The 20,352-nt window shown below is 32.3% G+C and overlaps 1 long non-coding RNA gene across 1 annotated transcript; it reads left to right on the forward strand.

Moving 5' to 3' along the window:
- The first annotated feature begins 3,155 nt into the window (after positions 1-3,155).
- Positions 3,156-4,024, forward strand: LOC133789767 (uncharacterized). The gene is made up of 3 exons (XR_009873690.1): positions 3,156-3,176; positions 3,742-3,810; positions 3,963-4,024. It is a non-coding gene; the product is annotated as an uncharacterized LOC133789767 (long non-coding RNA).
- The last annotated feature ends 16,328 nt before the right edge of the window (positions 4,025-20,352 follow it).

The raw sequence follows: 20,352 nt of genomic DNA on the forward strand, positions 1-20,352 counted from the left end.
TTTTAAATATTCAAATAATTAGATTCAACAAACTAAAAGTATAATATACATCTTAAAAATTTAGAGATATTATTCTAAATTGAAACTTTAAAACATTATTCTCTAAAATCATTGTTAAAATTTTTTAAATAATATTCAATATTACATATAATATATGTAATAATAAATGTATGTATAAATGAAAATAATAACTCTTAATCGGTTTATTCAGATTATATTGGGTGGGTTGGACTAATTCTTCAACCGCCCAATATAATAATTGAACAGTTTGAATTTTTATCGGCTTATTTTGTATTTTTTGTCAGTTTTTCAATTTTATTTGGCAGTTTATTCAAGTTGGACTGTTCGCAAAAACTTTTGTACAACCCTCACTAACATTTAAGCTCATTTTAGCTTGATTGACTTTTTCCATAAGCTCTTGGTTAAGGGAAGGAAGTCCCTTACTGTGCATTTGCTTCAATTACTGCTTAATTGCCTACCACTCCGTAATTGTTCCTTCTTTAATGGAGCTTCCTAAAAAAAATTAATCTCTTTGAGCAACCATTTTAAATTCTTCAATTATGTTAAAAAAAAATTACCTCTAATTTCTATTTTATGGGTAATGATGATATGTTTTCTTATAAATATAGATAAAAATTTGTCTTTTCAACTCTTCACGTCTGTTACCTCCCACCGACTTTGTCTGTTCCTCCTCCATCTTTCTTCCTCCTCCATCTTTCTTCCTCCCTGATTTATTTAAAAAAAACAAGTGATATTACACACTATTAATATTATTTTTACTTCATATGTGACAGTGACTCAATTTTTTTTAAAGACAAAATTTTAATACGTGGCTTCTGCGCATAATAATGAGTAAATATTTACACACAAGCATTAAATATCTTTAAAATAACAAAGAAACGAAATATGGGTACGCGCGCGTGCATTGCTGTAATATATGTTCGTTGGACTGACTGGACCCTGTTATGCTGTTTGGGTACAGGTGCAGGGTTCATAATTTTGATATGACAAACACTTGGCTGGCTTTCAATATATAAATAAATAAACACTTGGCCTGGCTTTAAAAAAAAACACTTGGCCTGGATTTTAAGTTCGGAGGGTGATCGACGAAAGTCCTAAAACAAAACAAAGGTGTCACAAGCGACGAGCTCTTTTCGTGTGTATGTGTAGGGGTGATTCTTAATAATAATGTCATGACTTCCTTTGCTACTGGAAAAATGGAAAAAAGGGGAATATATATGCAATATTGGAGCATACATACCCATCAACCACACCATTATAGGAGAGAGAAAAGAAAAAAGATTGATTGAGAGATATTGAGATTGAGAAATGCATATTGAATTGGAGTGTTAGGTTCACGTAATATATACACGTATATTTATAGCTTTTGTAATAAGCATGTTTTGTTTCTTGGATGAGGACTGAGGGTGTGTGTAATGTATATTGTCCTCAATTAAGATGTCATTCTGGATGAACCAAAAGGTTGTGTGTGTAGGAAAGAAGGACCACCGTTATCATTCAATTTTTTTGGTAATTGCATTTTTAATCAAATGCAATTTATGTGATGGAACTACTTAGATGTTGCTATCAAGCATCAAATAATGGCATAATTTTTAATTTTAAGAATTGAAAAAAAAAAACATATATTTTTTATTATTTAATTCCCCATATGCTAATAAAATAAATTCTTGCGAGTTGTGAATGTCAAACCAAAACCTTTTTCTCTTTTAAAAAAATTGAAAATAAATTCTGTTATGACCACTACCATTCCCTTGTGTGGACGGCTTTTGATTTATTGAGCAATAAAGGTAAGTACATGGTCTTTTTTGTGATGTGACAATTTCGAAGCATGTGAAACTTTCATGATGTGTACATGAGCCTAATATTTTTTCTTAAACTACGTATTGCTTTTTTATTTTAAATAAATTTATGTTGTTAAATTATTATACATCACGTTAGAGTTTCTGAAACAAAAGAAATGAGGAAATGAATTGTATATTGCTTAAGTCTGATTAGAAACGTCCGAATTGTTGTGCGTTGGGGGATTGGGGGTTAGGCGGTTTTATGTGTTAATTAAAACTCAAATTTTTTATAATTTTATTTTATTATTAATAAAATAATATAAATTATTTTTTGACTTGATCAATCACTTTGCACACCTATTTTTTTTTTATAATTATTTGTTTAATATAAATTTCTATTAAATCTCAAATATATAGCTAATCTTATTTATAGTGACGTAATCACAGTGGAATATAAATATGATTATTGTAACACCCTAAGTTGCTAATAAAGTTTAGGACCTTAATTAGCGTGTCTGGAGGGCAATAGGTGAATTAATATAATAATATATGAATTTAAATGAATATGTGATTAGAATGCATGTTTAGGTGGTATAAATATGCATGTGGGCCCCGTTTGCATGATAGGGGTAAATTGGTAATTTTAGTCCGTTGATGGCATAAATGTGATAATTGTATTATGTGGTTTGTACCACGTGGGTGTGGTGATATTAATGTGATGCACGTGCCGAGACGGTCCTAGAGAGCTAGATAACTCAAAAGTCACAACGGGATTTTATACCCAGCTCAGGAGGAGCCTAGGGGTACTTTGGGGAATTTTGTGAGTTGAGTTGAGGATTTGTGGTTAATGGTTATTGGTGATTGAGTAACCTGGGTAACCATTAGTAACTGCTGGGAGTAACAAGTTTAGGTGGAAGAAATGGTAGAATTGTAATATAGGGGAAAGGACAAGAGTGCCCTTGAGGTTTAGTTAGGAGAGGATAACTATGGGAGGATAGGATAGTAATTTGGCAAGGTAAAGAACCTTCAGCTGAGGGAAAAGAGTCATCCACGTTTTACACTTAGGCATTATCTTGTTCTTGCTGAAATTGAAAGGAAACCTAGAGGAGGAAAGGGAAAACTAACGGCAAACCTCTTGGGATCAAGAAGAGAACTTAAGCTAAGGGAACTTGGAGGATTACTCAGTAAATTGAGGTAAGTAAAATTCTGTGTATGTGTTGTGGGATTTAGCTAAGAGTATCATGGAATTGGAACTGAGTTATGTGCTTTGCTTGGAACTTTTGGGATAAATTGAGGTTCGTTTCAGCAGGAGGTTGTGGTTTGAGCTTAGGACTTGATTGGGAAGAGCAGCTCAAAGTTGAACTCTTGATTGAGGTAATGATTTTAAATATGTTTGAATTTTCATATCTAATAAGGTTTAGGAATTTGGAGGTCTGATTTACATCCTACTCAAATTATGGTTTGAGTTTGGAGAGCTAATGTTAAATTTCTGAAATCTCAAACTCAAGTGTGGATTTTGAGTGTAAGTGAGTAATTGAGCTTGTTGTTGAGGTTTATAGTTTGTTAAATGGTTTGTTTGGGGTTTTACACTGATTTTGGGGTTTGGGTATGTGTTGGGAGTGTTTTGGCTCGGGGAAATGCAGGGGGAAAACCCAGATTTCTGGGTTCGCGAAGGAGCGCCGCGGCGCGAGGCTGCTTCTGGGCAGGGGAATGCTCTCTGACTTGCTGGGCGTCGCGGCCCTCTAGAGCAGCGCCGCGGCGCTAAGCTATTTTCAGAATATGGAAATTTTGCAATTTTGAGCTTTTGCTCCGGGGGTTCGGGGGATGTTTCCGATGTATTGTTTAAGGAATTTGGGGATTCCGAGAGTGTGGGATTGGCCCCGGGAAGTGGTTTTGGATTGGTTAGCATTAAAGGGTGTTTTATATGTGTTGTGACTAGGTCTTTGGAGAGGCTCGGGTTAGGGGACTGTGCTCGCGGCCTTGGTGCATCGGAAAGCTCGGGATACAGGTAAGAAAACTGTAGCACCCGTAGAGCAGGGCTTGGGCCCATAGAATTGTTGCAGGGCACGGCCCTAGATTGTATCATTGCTGGGATATAGCTTAAAATGAATGATTATATATTTTATTGTTATTTGAGAATGCTAAACGTGGTAATAGCAGAGTGAACAACGAAGGGCCGGGAACGGCGAAGGGCCGAGAACGGCAGTGGGGCCGGGAATACCACTTGGCACATGGAGTGCTTGTGGTTAGGGTGAGACCCCAATGGATACATGGGATATCCTTACGGTGTAGACCGAGATCCCAGGTTTTGGGTAACGCTTCTGGGACAGCATGGCCATGTATGTGTTTAAATCTTATGGGTTGTCTGATTAGATATGAGTTATCTGTTATAGTGATTATATGATATGCATATGTTATGTGCTGTATGAGTTTTCTTGCTGGGCTTCGGCTCATGGGTGCTCTGTGTTGCAGGTAAGGGCAAAGAGAAAGTCAACTAGCCATGAGTACGGAGAGCGTGGGGGCGGCGCGTACATGTTTGGCCTGCCCAACTGCTTTGGTTGGGGTATTTTATAGAAAAGGTTGTATAAACCCTAACTTTGATAGTTAATTACTTGTAAACTTGTTTTGGAGTTGTAAATATTTTATAAACTGTATTTTGGGATCCCAAATGTAAGACACTTGAAATTTTCAATGAATTAAGGGATTTTCAAATATTACAGCCTTAACTTCAGTTTAATCACACTTTTATTCTAAAAACCTCGTTTAGCGAGTTGAGAGCACATTTTAAACTCACTTAGTAATGGCTTTGAGGTAGTAGGGCGTTACAATTATATATTCAAAATAAGTTAGTCATAATATTAGTCCGTGCACAGGATTTACACTAAATTGTCAATTTACGATACGAACTACTTACACATTATAGTGTTATGTTCTTTCCAGAACATTAGCAAAGTAGATAAGATCGGATGTATTTATTACATCGGACAGAACCGATATTGACAGTTGATAAGATAAGTAAACATACCGTTATTATCTATTCTAGTCATATCATATAGTTGACCATAGGTCAATTCAATCTCAATTCTGAGTGGTTAGTATTCTAACTGATTGTATTATTTGAGTTCTTTGACTTGTTCGTTACCAGATTACCCTACGGACTAGCCCATACTTACATATTGGGAACTCGGTAGTATAATTGAGTGGGAGTGTTAATCATAGATATGAACATCTATAGCTTTTGATGAAGAGGTGAAACGATGGTTTCCTTTTAGTTTTGTTCAAGGTATTAAATGATAGAGATCTCATTTCAGTAATTAAATTAGTTTGCTGAAATATCATTTACAAGGAACTAAGTGTTTTAAGGATAAAATACAATGAGGGGTAAAACGGTATTTTAGTCCTATCTCATTGTAGATCGTCTATAGAGGATTGAGTGACAATTGTAGTTGTAACAATAGATAATTAATAGTGTATCTATATTTGTTATAGAGCGTTTTATGAATTCAAGAGTGCAATTCCGAGTCTATAGTGGAGTCACGAGGAATTAATAAGTTAGTAAATTTATTTGTTAGATTTATGATAACTTATTGGAGCTTGATTTCATAGGCTCATGGTCCCCATTGTACCTTGGATAAAATCATCTATATAGTCTCAATTAATTGATTTAATTATCAATTAGAATTATCAAAGTTGACTAGGTCAATTTTGGATAGTTTCACAGAGTTATGTAATTTTGAGAAGAAAAGAGAAATTATGGCATATTTATTAATTAAGATAAATTAGTATCTAAATTAATAAATAAGTTTAAATCAATGTTCAAATTATAAATAATTAATTTGATAAAGGATTTAAATAATTATTTAATTAATTAAATCAATAAAATATAATACAAGTCTTGATTTTAAGTCCAATGGGCTTATAATCAAATGAGAAATTTCACGGGCCTAAAGTTCATGATAATTTCGACCTATTGCTTTAAAATGGCTATTATTTTATTAATTTTTAATTAAATTAAATTTCTAATTGAGTCTATAAAAGGAGTGCTTAGAGAAAAGTCAAAACGGAAGTTTGATAAGTCACAAGTTATATTTTCTGATAGTTTTAGATTCTCTCTAAACACAAGTCTTTTTCTAAGCCTCTTTGTTATTTTCTTTTCTTCTCTCTAAATCTATCTCATGTGTTGAGAATTGCCCATACTAGTCTAGGTGATTCTAAGGATACATTGGAAGACTGTGAAGAAAATAGAAGATCGGTTCAGTTTCTTAATAATACTCTGCGACAGAGAGGATACAAGAGTTAGAGAAACTGAATGAAGGACTCTTTCATTCCACTACGTATACTGTAAGTATTCTTGTCTTTGCTTCTCTTTGAATTCAATTTTAGAAACATGTTTTAGATTATCTCATATTAATTTGTTTAATACTAAATTTACATGAAAATAAATAAAGATATTGTATAAGTTTTTCCCAACAACTGGTATCAGAGCCTTTTGGTAATCTTTATTTTCATGTATGAACATGTTAAAAATTGGATTATTTGATATGTTTGAATAATTGGATGGATTTTCATGTTTTTATGAAGCATATTGATTTTATGTGAAAGTTAGCAATTTTTTAGGTTATTTTGTCGTGTTTTCTGTGATATTAATTTTATATATTCGTTATTTTTTGTGTAAAACATGTTAAAAATAAATCAGAAAATATTTTTGGTTTGAAAAATTGCACAAAAATTTTTTCCAAATTTTTTTTCTTCTAGCTGCCATGCACGCGTGTGCGCACCAACACACCCGCACCGTGCGCGCGTCCCTCTGCCCGTTCCCCTTGCGCGCGCGCCTCCTGCAGCCAAAGCAACACACGGGTGAACAGTACCCGTTTCGGGTACTGTTCATCCAGAATTTAAAAAAAAAATTAATTAAAGAAAATTAAAAGTGTAAATTTATTATTTATAATCAAAGCCAATAATATCAAATTTGTTTTGTATTTAATTTTTCTTTTAAAATAAGATATTTTTGTTAGTTGAAATTTAAATAATTAGATATTTTCTACAAAGATTCAAATTCAAATTTAAAAATAGACTAACAACTTAATTTTAAATCTTTTAATATATTAAAATATTATAATTATGATATTAGATATTTGAGATATTTTCATTTAAATTCTTGATTTATTTTTATTAAATCTTTATTTGAAAATATAAATATATTTTTGTTCTATAGTTTTTAATATTTAAATTATTTGAAATTTGAATATTGTTAGTTAGATATTTTTCTAGACATTTGAATTTGTTTAACTATTTTGAGATATTTTAGGAATGTTATAACTATTTATATTACATTTTATTTTTTAATGATTAAAATATAAGCTAATAGTTATAACAACACAAGATATTTTGGAAAATAGTTAAGATATTGATTTTAAATTTTAAAATTGGTTAAATTTTGAAAAATATCATTTTTTCAGCCAATTAATAAAATATTTTTTTATAAATGGGATTTAAATTAACTTTGGTTAATTGTTAATAAATCTTATTTAAATTAAATTTTTTTTTTCAAATTAACCTAAACCAAGTTGATTGTTGATAAATGAAATTTAAATTAACTATTGTTAATTGTTGATAAATTTCATTTAAATTGACTTATTTTTTGTAAAAATTTAATTAATTTGAATTTTTTGATAAATTCTAGATAATTAATTGTGGTATTTTTGCATATGAAATAAATTGTGGTATTTTTGCATAAATTCATAGAATTGCTCATATAGTAATATGATTAGACTCATCCAATTATAGCATGTCTGTTTGCACTATATGTGGTATTTTTGCAATTGAGCTTAGATGCATATAGTGGCCCATATGTTTGTTAGATATATGGTTTTTGCCAAATAAAATATTCATAAAATGATAGGTTTTATTTGGGCCCATTAGAAAATGTAAAGTTTAAATTCCTCTCTTGTGGGTGATTTCACTTGTGAAGACCCATTTGCTTTGCATGACTATAGTGGGCCTAATCAATTAATAACAATTAATAAAACGAAGGTTTAAATTCCTGTCTTTTAGACCTTGTATGGAAGATAGGGGGCATTTGTAGTGTGAACGACATACTGGACCCAGCCCTCCTCCATACAAGCCTAATCGTTAAGCCCATTTACCTGCGTTGGACTTAATTGTATAGATTCATTATATTAGTTAAACCTAAATATTGATTAGCAACAAATTAATTCTAAATTAATTGAATTTGTTTCAATGTGACACTTTAGAATTAATAGGAAATTATAGGACTTTGGTTTTAAAATTTTTAATTTGTTTAATTTTTTTTGGGAAAACCATAGACATTAATTTTCTAAAAATAAATAATAAAAATACTATTTTTTTAATTTAATAGTGAGCTTATTTTAAAAATTTATATTCGATCTCCACCGTTGGTTTAACATAGTCAATAGCTTAATGGGGTCTCGAGACACTTTGATTCGTCCCCCTACGGAAGGTGTTCATTAGTTATTTTGACAATGTTAGATTTCGATAGATAGATAATTATAGGTCAAATTCTACTAGACTCACCGCTACGGTGACTATTAGGACTAAATCTATGATTATCAAAACCATGGGTCTAGCTCATAAAATAAGAGATTTTATTTTCTTATTTTGATCGAATAGTAGGTTGTTAATAGTGGTGTCCATTATTAAATGAGTTTACAACTCTATTTAACTAGTGGTATTTTTTTACTCTCGCCAACCGGGACATGGATATCATAAATTAGTTAAAAACCTAAAGAAATAGAGATATGATTGTTTTTGGTATTTTTGATCATATCTTACATATTTTTGGTATATGTTGTGCTATTTCTTGAAATATGTGTGAATAGAAGTTTTATTGAGCAAATGTGATAGATTTCTATTTTATTGGTTATTTGTAGTTAAGTAGTGTCTGTGTCTACTCCCATCCTTTCTCAACTTTCAATGGAGAAACTCACTGGAGAAAACTTACTTAATTGGAAGAAAAATATCAACATAGATTTGATTGGTGACAACTCCGAGTTCGTCATGATTGAAGAATCCCCAGAACGAGCATTGTGTCTGCATGTTCGTGATGGCACCGTAAAAGCTTGGATAGTACCATCTCCGCACATACGTGAAGACACCATAAATGCTCGAATGGCATTGTGTCTGCACGTTCGTGATCAACTCAACTATGGTCTGACGCATCTCATGAACGAGCTTCAGATTATTGAACCTATCATGGGTGGACCTAGTAAAGGAGGAGAAAATAAGACTACTGATGTTGCTGCTGATCTAGCTAAGGCTGAAGCTAACCCAGCTTCGTCTTCGAAAGCTGGAAACAAGAGGAAAGGTGGACAAAACAACAACCCCAAGCCTGCAAAGGTTGCAAAGACGAGTGCACAACCATATGCACAGATGCCTGAGGGGAAGAACAAGAAAAACAATAAAGGTAAAGATAAGGGTTTCACTACAAAGAGAAGGGGCATTGGAAACGAAATTGCCTCAAGTTTCTAGCAGTTAAAAACAAAGGTAACGGTTATAGTTCATTTATCTTGGAAACATGTGTTTTAGAGAATGATAAATCCATTTAGATTATTGATTCTGGATCTACTAACCATGTTTGTAATTCTTTACAGTTTCTTGAATCGTGGGAGGAAGTGGACAAAGGCGGCTTAAAGCTTAGAGTTGGGAACGGAGCGTTCGTTGCGGTCCAAGCTAGAGGAAGAGCTCATCTAAAGTTCAAAAATAAATTTTTAATTTTAAATGTTGTATTTTTTATTCTGGATTTAGTAGAAATTTAATTTCAGCTTTCATGTTGCAATTAGAACGATTTGTTATGACTTTCACAAGTTTTAATATATTTATTTCTTTTAATGGATCACAATTGTGTATTGCATGTTTGGAAAATGGGCTTTATATTCTGCGACCTAACGAACCCCTCGCTCTTAATAATGATTTATTCAAAGCAGCTAAACCTACGACCAATAAACGTCAAAAGACCAATAACGATAATATGACGTATTTATGGCACTTGAGACTAGGTCACATTGGCTATGATAGGATTCAAAGACTTACAAAGGACGGACCTTTGAGGGAACTCACCTTAGGTGAATTACTTGTCTGTGAATCTTGTCTAGAAGGAAAACTGACCAAGCGTCCATTCTCTGCAAAGGATGATAGGGCCAAAGAACCACTTGGTCTTGTGCATTATGATGTTTGTGGACTTTTGAATGTACATGCCAAGGGTGGTTTTGAGTATTTCATCACTTTCATTGACGATTACTCTAGATACTCATGTCTTTACCTAATGCATAGGAAATCAGAAACATTTTCAAAGTTTCAGGAACTCCTAGCAATGACTCAGAACCAATTAGGTAAAACGTTAAAGATCTTGCGATCTGATAAGGGTGGAGAATATTTGGATATGCAGTTCCAAGATCATTTAACTAAACTTGGGATTTTATCACAACTTACTACCCCAGGTACTCCGCAAGCGGAACGCCGGAACAGAACTTTATTGGAAATGGTTAGATGCATGCTTAGTTACTCAACTCTACCAACTTCGTTCTAGGGACATGCAATTGAAACCACGAATGACATTCTCAATGTCGTGCTGTCTAAATCAATCCCCAAAACACCTTTAGAACGCTGGAATGGTCGTGAACCTAGTTTATGCCATTATAGAGTCTGGGGGAGTCTCGTTCACATCCTGAGGAAAAATGAGGGAAAGCTAGAACCGCGAACTGAAGTTTGTATTTTTGTTTGCTATCCTAAAGGTACTCGGGGTGGACTTTTCTATAGTCATTCATAAAAGAAAGTGTTTACTTCTACAAATGCTACTTTTCTAGAAAATGACTATGTCAAGAACTTTAAACCTCATAGGAAAGTAGTTTTAGAGGAGATGGTTAAAGAATTGACTCCCACCAATGTTCCATCGTCATCAACGCGAGTTGATGATGAAATTCCCACTCTTCATGTCCAATCGACGCAAGTCGATTTAAATGAAGAAAGTACCACAGTTCCTGAGCAAATAGTCACGGAGCCTCGTCGTAGTGGGAGGGTTTCTAGGAACCCAGTTCGTTATGGTTTTGATGGTGAAACCAATATGGTTGTTGGTGACACTAGTGATGATGATCCATTGTCTTTTAAACAGGCAATGGCAAGCCTTGAAAATGAACTATGGCTCGAAGCCATGAAACAGGAAATGGAGTCCATGTACTCAAATTCCGTCTGGGATCTTGTGGAAGCACCTAGTGACTTTAGGGTCATTGGGTGCAAGTGGATCTACAAGAAGAGATGAGGTGTTGATGGAAATATCGAGACTTATCAAGCTCGATTAGTGGCAAAGGGTTATACCCAGAGAGAAGGAATGGACTATGAGGAAACTTTTAGTCCGGTAGCCATGCTCAAATCCATTCGCATCCTCCATAGCAGCCGCTCTCGACTATGAGATCTGGAAAATGGACGTCAAGACAGCTTTTTTTAATGGAAAGCTTGACGAAGTCATTTATATGGATCAGCCAGAAGGTTTTAATGTTATTGGACAAGAAGGAAAAGTTTGCAAGCTGAATAGGTCCATCTATGGACTTAAGCAAGCTTCTCGTTCCTGGAATCTTAGGTTTGATGAAATAATCAAAACCTATGGCTTTGAACAAAATATTGATGAGCCATGTGTTTACCAACTGAAGGCAAATCAAATAGTGGTGTTGACCCAGATTTTGGTCAACTGACACGGAGTCAAAATATGCTTGATGTGAATGAATGCGTTGAAAAGAACGTAATGACAAAAATAATAAGAACACGATATTTTATAGTGGTTCGGCCCCAGTATCTGGTAATAACCTACGTCCACTTAGATTGTTATTGATGTGAGAATCAAATGGGTGATCAAAGAACTAGGGTTCAATGAGTTTCACTGACCTCTGAAGAACAATACAATATCTTAGATAGAATTACTCTAGTCTCAAATAATTCCAAAGCGAAAAGTCCCTTCCTTGAGCTATCTTTCTTTATTTATAGGCTCAAGGGGGATTACATGAATATGTTACAGATATAATCTCCTAAATAATCGGATACTCAGGAGATTGCGTGAGTCAATTTCAGGATTTACAAAGATCTTTATTGGAACGTCATGTTGCATGCGGAACCATCGACCAGACTGGTCGCAGGAAAGACTGGGCTGCCTACTGCTTATAATGTGTCTTTCTGGTCGATACCCTAGTAGAGTTCCTCCAGGTGTCCGCCATGTGTCTGGGAATCACTTGCCACATCATCCATGCCAATTTTTTGGATAACATTTGCCCCCAAGTTTATTTATTACGAGCAATAAATAAACTTTCGAGGAAACGACCCTTTGGTAACCCCGCCATACGTGTCAGAACCTTTCGTGTGTTCTTGGAAAATGTAACCTACTCTTGTCCAATCATGACTTTTCGGTTCCCCAGTACTTGTGTGTTGGGGTTTTATGCCCTAATTAAAACCTAAATTCTTTGTAATATCATTTTATTATCAATAAAAGAATAGAAATCATTTTTTGACTTGGTCAATCACTTTGCTCACATGTTTTATTTTCATGATTATTTGTTTAATATAAAATTCTATTAAATCCCGAGCATATAGCTAATCTTATTTATAGTGACGTAATCACAGTGGAATATAAATATGATTATATGTTCAAAATAAGTTAGTCCTCAGATTAGTCAGTGCACATGATTTACACTAACTTGCCAATCTACGATATGATCTACTTACACATTACAGTGTTATGTTCTTTCCAGAACATTAGCAAAGTAAATAAGATCGGATGTATTTGTTACATCGGACAGGACCGATATTGACAGTTGATAAGATAAGTAAACATACCGTTATTATCTATTCTAGTCATATCATATAGTTGACCATAGGTCAATTCAATCTCAATTTTGAGTGGTTAGTATTCTAACTGATTGTATTATTTGAGTTCTTTGACTTGTTCGTTGTCAGCTTACCCTACGGACTAGCCCATACTTACATCTTGGGAACTCGGTAGTATAATTGAGTGGGAGTGCTAATCATAGATATGAACATCTATAGCTTTTGATGAAGAAGTGAAACGATGGTTTCCTTTTAGTTTTGTTCAAGGTATTAAATGATAGAGATCTCATTTCAGTAATTAAATTAGTTTGCTGAAATATCATTTACAAGGAACTAAGTGTTTTAAGGATAAAATACAATGAGGGGTAAAACAGTATTTTAGTCCTATCTCATTGTAAACCGTCTATAGAGGATTGAGTGACAATTGTGGTTGTAACAATGGATAATTAATAGTGTATCTATATTTGTTATAGAGCGTTCTATGAATTCAAGAATGCAATTCCGAGTCTATAGTGGAGTCACGAGGAATTAATAAGTCAGTAAATTTTTTGTTAGATTTATGATAACTTATTGGAGCTTGATTTCATAGGCCCATGATCCCCATTGTACATTGGATAAAATCATCTAGATAGTCTCAATTAATTGATTGAATTATCAATTAGAATTATCAAAGTTGACTAGGTCAATTTTGGATAGTTTCACAGAGTTATGTAATTTTGAGAAGAAAAGAGAAATTATGGCAGAGTTATTAATTAAGATAAATTGATATCTAAATTAATAAATACTTTTAAATCAAGGTTCAAATTATAAATAATTAATTTGATAAATGATTTAAATAATTATTTATTTAATTAAATCAATAGAAAATAATACATGCCTTGATTTTAAGTCCAATGGGCTTATAATCAAATGAGAAATTTCACAGGCCTAAAGCCCATGATAATTTTGACCTAGGGCTTTAAAATGACTATTATTTTATTGATTTTTAATTAGATTAAATGGCCTAATTGAATCTACAAAAGGAGTTCTTAGAGAAAAGTCAAAACGGAAGTTTGATAAGTCACAAGTCATATTTTCTGATAGTTTTAGATTCTCTCTAAACACAACTCATTTTCTAAGCCTCTTTGTTATTTTCTCTTCTTCTCTCTATATCTGTCTCATGTGTTGAGAATTGCCCATACTAGTCTAGGTGATTCTAAGGATACATTGGAAGACTGTGAAGAAAATAGAAGATCGGTTCAGTTTCTTGATAATACTCTGTGACAGAGAGGATATAAGAGTTAGAGAAACTGAAGGAATGACTCTTTCATTTTGCTACGTATACTGTAAGTATTCTTATCTTTGTTTCTCTTAAAATTCAATTTCAGAAACATGTTCTAAGTTATCTCATATTAATTTTTTTTAATATTAGATCTACATGAAAATAAATAAAGATCATGTATAAGTTTTTCCCACCAAGAACCTCATGTACACAAAGATTAGAAGAGTTACAATGAGTAACAACCTCCTAAGAGAAGCAACTAACATAATTAGTTCTATAACAACTAATCTAAAACTAACTAAACTAACTATCCCTTAACAGCCCCCCTAAAACCCAATGTGGATAGTGAAACAACAGTGAGTTTGTCCTTAAGATCTGAAAAACGAGAGCTGGAGATAGGTTTAGTTAAGTAATCGGCCACTTGAATTAGTGCATGAACATATTTGACCACCGATTGATGCTGAAGAACTTTCACTCGAACAAAGTAAATTTCAATCTTGTTATGTTTCATTCGAGCGTGAAGAATCGGATTAGCTGCTAGCATAACAAAATTGAGATTATCACACCACACAGTAGGTGGAGCAGATAGACGGAAATGAAGCTCATGAAGCAATGGCTAAACCCATGTAAGTTCAGAGATAACACTTGCTAGACTCCTAAACTCAACTTCTGTCGAGGACCGAGAGATGGTGGTCTGTTACTTCGACTGTCAAGCTACTAAGTTGCCACCAAAATAGATACAGAAACTTGTGGTGGATCAGCGATCATTAGGATCCGTGGCCCAATCGGAATCACTAAATGCATGAAGAAGCAAAGATGATGAACATTTCAAGTGAATACCATGATCCAAAGTTCCTGCTATATATCTTAGGATGAGTTTAACACAATCCAATGATAGGAAAGAGGAGTATGCATGAATTGTGAGACCTTATTGACACTGTAAGCAATATCTGGGCGAGTTACAGTAGCTTACTGAAGTGCTCCAACAATGGACCTATATAAAGTGGCATCTTCGACCGGGTCACTGCCAAAATTGGACAAACGGAGAACATCATTCATTGGAGTGCTCTGAGATTTTTCCCCCTACATTCGTGCTCGACAAATAAGGTCCTGAATATATTTCTTTTGAGACAAATGAACACCATCAACTGTATGAGTAACTTGCAAGCCCAAACAATAATTGATTTCTCTCAAATCCTTCAATAAGAGACTTGGAGCTGCCCATGACTAATATATCATCTACATAAACAACAACGTAGGAACACTAAGTCGGTGTAGCACAAACAAAAAGTGAGGGTTCTTCCTTGGCTGATACAAAACCATATGTAGACAAAAGCTTGGGACAATTTTTTAAATCAAGCTCGTGGAGCTTGTTTGAGGCCATAAAGAGCTTTGCGAAGATACATACTTTGTTAGGAGAGGAGTGGTCTTCAAACCCCAGTGGCTGAACCATATACACTTCTTCATGCAAATCCCCATTGAGAAATGCATTATTAACATCTAGTTAATGAATGCATTGTAGCGCCCCAAATTTGCTAATAAGGCTTACGACCTTGATTAGTGTGCTGGAAGGGCAATAACTGATTTAATTATGTTAATATGCGAATTAAATGATTATGTGATTAGAAATACATATGTTGGTGAATTATATATGCATGTGGGCCCCATTTGGTTTTTAGAGGCATATTTGTAATTTTGGTCCGTTGAGGGCATAAATGTGATATATATGTGTATTGTGATTGATACCACGAGGGTGTGGTGATATATTTGTGATGTGCGATCCGAGACGGTCCTAGGGATTGGATTAGCTAAATAGTCACAACGGGATCGAATACCCAGCTCAGGAGGAGCCTATGGGTATTTTGGGAACACAGCTGGTGTTCGAAATTCACTGGGTAACTGGTAGTGATTTAGTAATGGATTAAGTATGTCGGGATAAAATGGGAATTTATAGGAACACTAGAGGATTTAGCGGGATGTGGAAAATGACGGGATTGCCCTCAGTGACACTAGAGGATTTAGGATAGTCTTGAGGGCATTTTGGACTTTTCAACTAGGGGATAAACTTAAACATTAGGCAGCTAAGACTCTAGAGCCACTTGGAAAGAAACAAAACTCTCTCTAAGCTCGCAACATTCTCTTTCTCGGTTCTCTCTCCCTCTCTTTGGTACTTGGAGGCTTGAAGAATTTTTGAGGACTTTAGGCTAAGGAATTGAAGGATTGGAGGCTTGAGGTGTTTGGGAGTTAGCTCAGGCCGAAATTATCACAGAGGTAAGAATTCTGTACTAAGTTTTCTAAATTTTTGCTGTAGTTTCTGGTATGATGGCTTAGGTTAAAGTTTTGTTGGATTTTTAGTGTTTGATGAGGGTAAGGAAATTGTTTCCGGATTGTTATGATGCCTAGGCTATGTGGATAGGAAATATAGACTCAATTCTGGGTTTGAATGATGTTTTGGGTGTGAATTAAGGAGTTAGGCTCGGGGAGAATGTAGAAAAATACATGACATTTATGGCTATTTCCCTTGTTGATTTTATAAAACATTTTATTTCAAAAAATATATTATAATAAAAAAGTAAACTGAAATTTTACAATTTCTTCATTGTATTTCTTCTTTAGAATTATAAAAGATCTTTAAAACAATATTTAAACTATTACTTTTATGATGATTTTTTCCTGCCACGATGATTTTGAAATGGTTCTTAATGCTCGGTAGTTTTTCAATTTGTTTTAAATTAGTTAGCGTACTATTTTAATTTTTGACAGTTTTAAAATACCAAATTCAATATTTAAATAACACTATATTATATTAAGTTAGTTATGATATATATTACTATTTATTCTATTTATTATTTAATCCAAATTAATTTTTCTATTAATTTAAAAAGGTATAACTATTAGTGGAGGCAAAACAAATGTATGAGTCTAATTTTGTTGATATTGTAAAGTTTTAACTAATTACATTATTTTGTTTGGTAGGTTTTAAGTTTGTTGTAATATATGTTGTTGATAATAGACATTGATTAATAAACTATATGATAATATCCTTCTGTCTAAATTTGACATATGTTTTGTGATTTTTTTTTATGTATATTGATTAATATAAATTTCTTTGACTAATTCTTTGTCCTATTAAAATTTAATTTAATTTTAATTTAGATTAGTTTTATTTATTGATTTATTTTGACCTAATTATATTAATGTTAAAATATAATATATATTGTTGTTATTTAAAGTTATTGGGGTTATTTGTCATTATAAGTAGATTATTATAAGTCCTTAGAACCTTTGATTTCGGAGAATAGTTGCAATTTTCAGTTTTAGTTATTTTACTCTTTTTATCTAGGCATCAATATAAACCGATATACAATGATGACATTTTCATAACCTACATAGATAAGATTTTTTTCTTGTTTTTTTCTAATTTATAAGTTTAGCTTTTAGAAATTTGTTTTTTTTTCCTTTCTAATTCTTCATAAGAATATTTTATTATCTTTTAGTTTTATTGCAATTGATTAAACTTAGATGTATAGTATTTTTAATTAGTATTATTATTATCTTTCCTAAAAAGATTCTTATTCATTTACATTCATCTTTTTTTTTTAGATTAATGAAAAAGATTCATAGCTATCATTGTATATTCGGATGCTATACAAAAAGGATTCATAATGTATCTTTAATAGTGGTGTTGAAATATAATTTTTTACTTGGTCTTCCTTTACACATTGTTGCATAAGATTGTTTAGCAGTTGTGATTATTTTCTCTTAGAGATTTTCCTTTTTCAATGACTTCAGGTCTTTGTTAGAGGATATTGCAAACTTATTATTCAATTTTTTAAGAGTATTATTGATTCATTTTCATCATCATAGATCAACTATGCATGCTAATTGGGTAGATGAATAACTTATTTGGCTAGAAGAAATCCCTCCATTTCTATCTAGCATTTTAGATTTTTAGGTTGTAAGAGATTATGATTATTTTCAACAAATTTATTTAATTGCTTCAAAAAAAAAAAATTGTGCAAGGAAGTAGATACTGGCATAGTATATATAGAATTATTATTTTATATTTTAAGGTATCCAACATTACATAAGAATTATAATTGATTAATGATATTTTATAATACTTTTAAATTAAAATAGATAGGATGCGATGTAGTTGAATGCACCACCATCAATAAGACATTTTATTGTGAGGTTGAACTCAACTAATAACCTTTATCAATACTCCCTTATATAATAATGTTAAAGTAAATACTAAAATTTATTTGTTGATATGAATAGTCATCAGTTTTTATTTTATTTATATATATATAGTCTTTGCACAGATTTCTGATACTGCAATATAATATAAAATAAAATAAAACGAGTAAAGATAAGCATATTATGCATAATATAAGGCGATGCTTCAATTTGAGAGAATCAATTCCCACACAGTATCTTCAATTAACAAAAAGAAGAAAAACAAAATGTGTTTATATGACTAACTATGCGTATTAGTCTATTAAAGTGCCGATTGGGACAATTTTGAGATGACAATAGTTGTCTTTTCTTTCTGTCTGTTGTTTTTATATAATAATAATAATAAAAGCGAATCGGGCAATAAAAAATAACATTTATTTATAATTAAAAAAAAACTTCATAACCGAAGACTAATTTATAGTCGCACTAAATTATTATAAATCTTCACGGATTTTTTTTCTTTTTCTTTTTGGGTAATGATCTGATTTGTTGTATAATTATTTTAAAATCAAAATTAAAAAGGAATATCTTCCTTTAAAAATAAAAATCGAAAAACATTATTTGATTTAAAAAAAGACAAACCAAGAGGTCAAATCAAGCACCTTTTCCCTTTTGTATAATGTTTTTCCTTTTTGAGAGAGAGAGAGAGTGAGACGAACGAGGAGAGACGGGAAGCCTAATGAACCTGACCCCTCGAATGCCATTTGGTTGTGATGCGTTGGACTAATCTTTATCATTCAAAAAGATGGGAAATTATCAGGTGTACACAACTCCAGTGTACTCTTACACGTGTCATTTCCACTGTGGTTCATAATCGTAACGAGTCAAATAGTTGGGGGGAGTGGTCCTAATCCCAATAGGCAAAATACCCACTCAATGACTTGTCCAACTGGCAAGTGGGGTTTTTTTGAGAATTGACTTTTTGGGCTTTACTCCTCTTTTCTATACTCAATTTGATATAATAATATCTTTGGGGATGATTTGTTTTTGAATGGAAAATAAGGAAATGCTAGAACAAAATCTAGGTGGCAGTAGAATTGGAGGAGTTCAAGCCTATCCATTTATTATTATTATTATCGATTACTACAAGTGATAAACTTTACTCAAATGAAAAATCACAGTGAAATAATGTAAATTTAGTATGTTTTGCTTATAATATAAGCATCTTACATTCCATGATGAGCACATATACTATATAATAGTATACATCTAACGCTATGTCATGCCCACGCGGGCCATGAATGTGTTATAATTATTGTTTTTTTGCCAAATATAGCAAAAACAATAATTAATTCATGCTTCATCTTAGCATGTGGTAAAATTTAAAATACACAATTTTTCATTTAATTATTTAGTGTTTAATGTGAGGAGATATTTTGGGAAAAAAGTTATTTATTTCTTCCACTATATTATTGTAGTTTTATCTTCATTTTGATTAACACTAATAATTTTTTACGTTATCCAAATTGAGTGTGATTTTTAGTTTATGTGGCTATGTTTGTCGTTGAGTACTTATGTGGCAAAAGTGTTATTTAATTATTTAAAATGAAAAGCTCTTAATTACTTATCTACTGTAAAAAAAATATTATCATAAAATTGAGATTCTGTTTTTAACGCTAATAAGACAGACATGTGTGTATGTGTGTGTTTAATTAGTAAGTTAATTAAATGATTTTTTAATTATCTTAATACATTATTTAATAACAAACATTGATAAAGTACCTAACTAAAATAGTAACACTTATTCTAATAATAAACATCAATAAAGTATCCAAAATAGAAGTGTGGAATGTAATTTTTAAAATCAAATATCTCGACTGCTCTCTCTCTCTTGTACTAACTTATGTAGAAAGTGATTATCATGCTTCAATTATTGGGTGACTCTCCCATTAACATTAGTTTGTATTAATATTAATAATTATAATAAATCGGGATTAGTATCCTAATACTATTAATACATTTAAACTCTTAAATATAATCTATCAATAGCTAATAGGGAAGGGATACTTATATGTTATATTTATTATTATTTCACTTTTGTAATGTAGTTTTTAACTATAATTTTTTCATAAAAAAATACATTAATGTAACTTAGATAATAAGTGTAATTTTTACTAACGTATTTATTATACATTTGGGCAGTTGCATAAGTTTATAGAGTGATGTTAAAATAAATCCTATCACTTTTTTCTTTTCACTTAG

This window comes from Humulus lupulus, chromosome 7 (genome assembly GCF_963169125.1).
Source record: "Humulus lupulus chromosome 7, drHumLupu1.1, whole genome shotgun sequence".
In the NCBI taxonomy this organism is placed as follows: domain Eukaryota; kingdom Viridiplantae; phylum Streptophyta; class Magnoliopsida; order Rosales; family Cannabaceae; genus Humulus; species Humulus lupulus.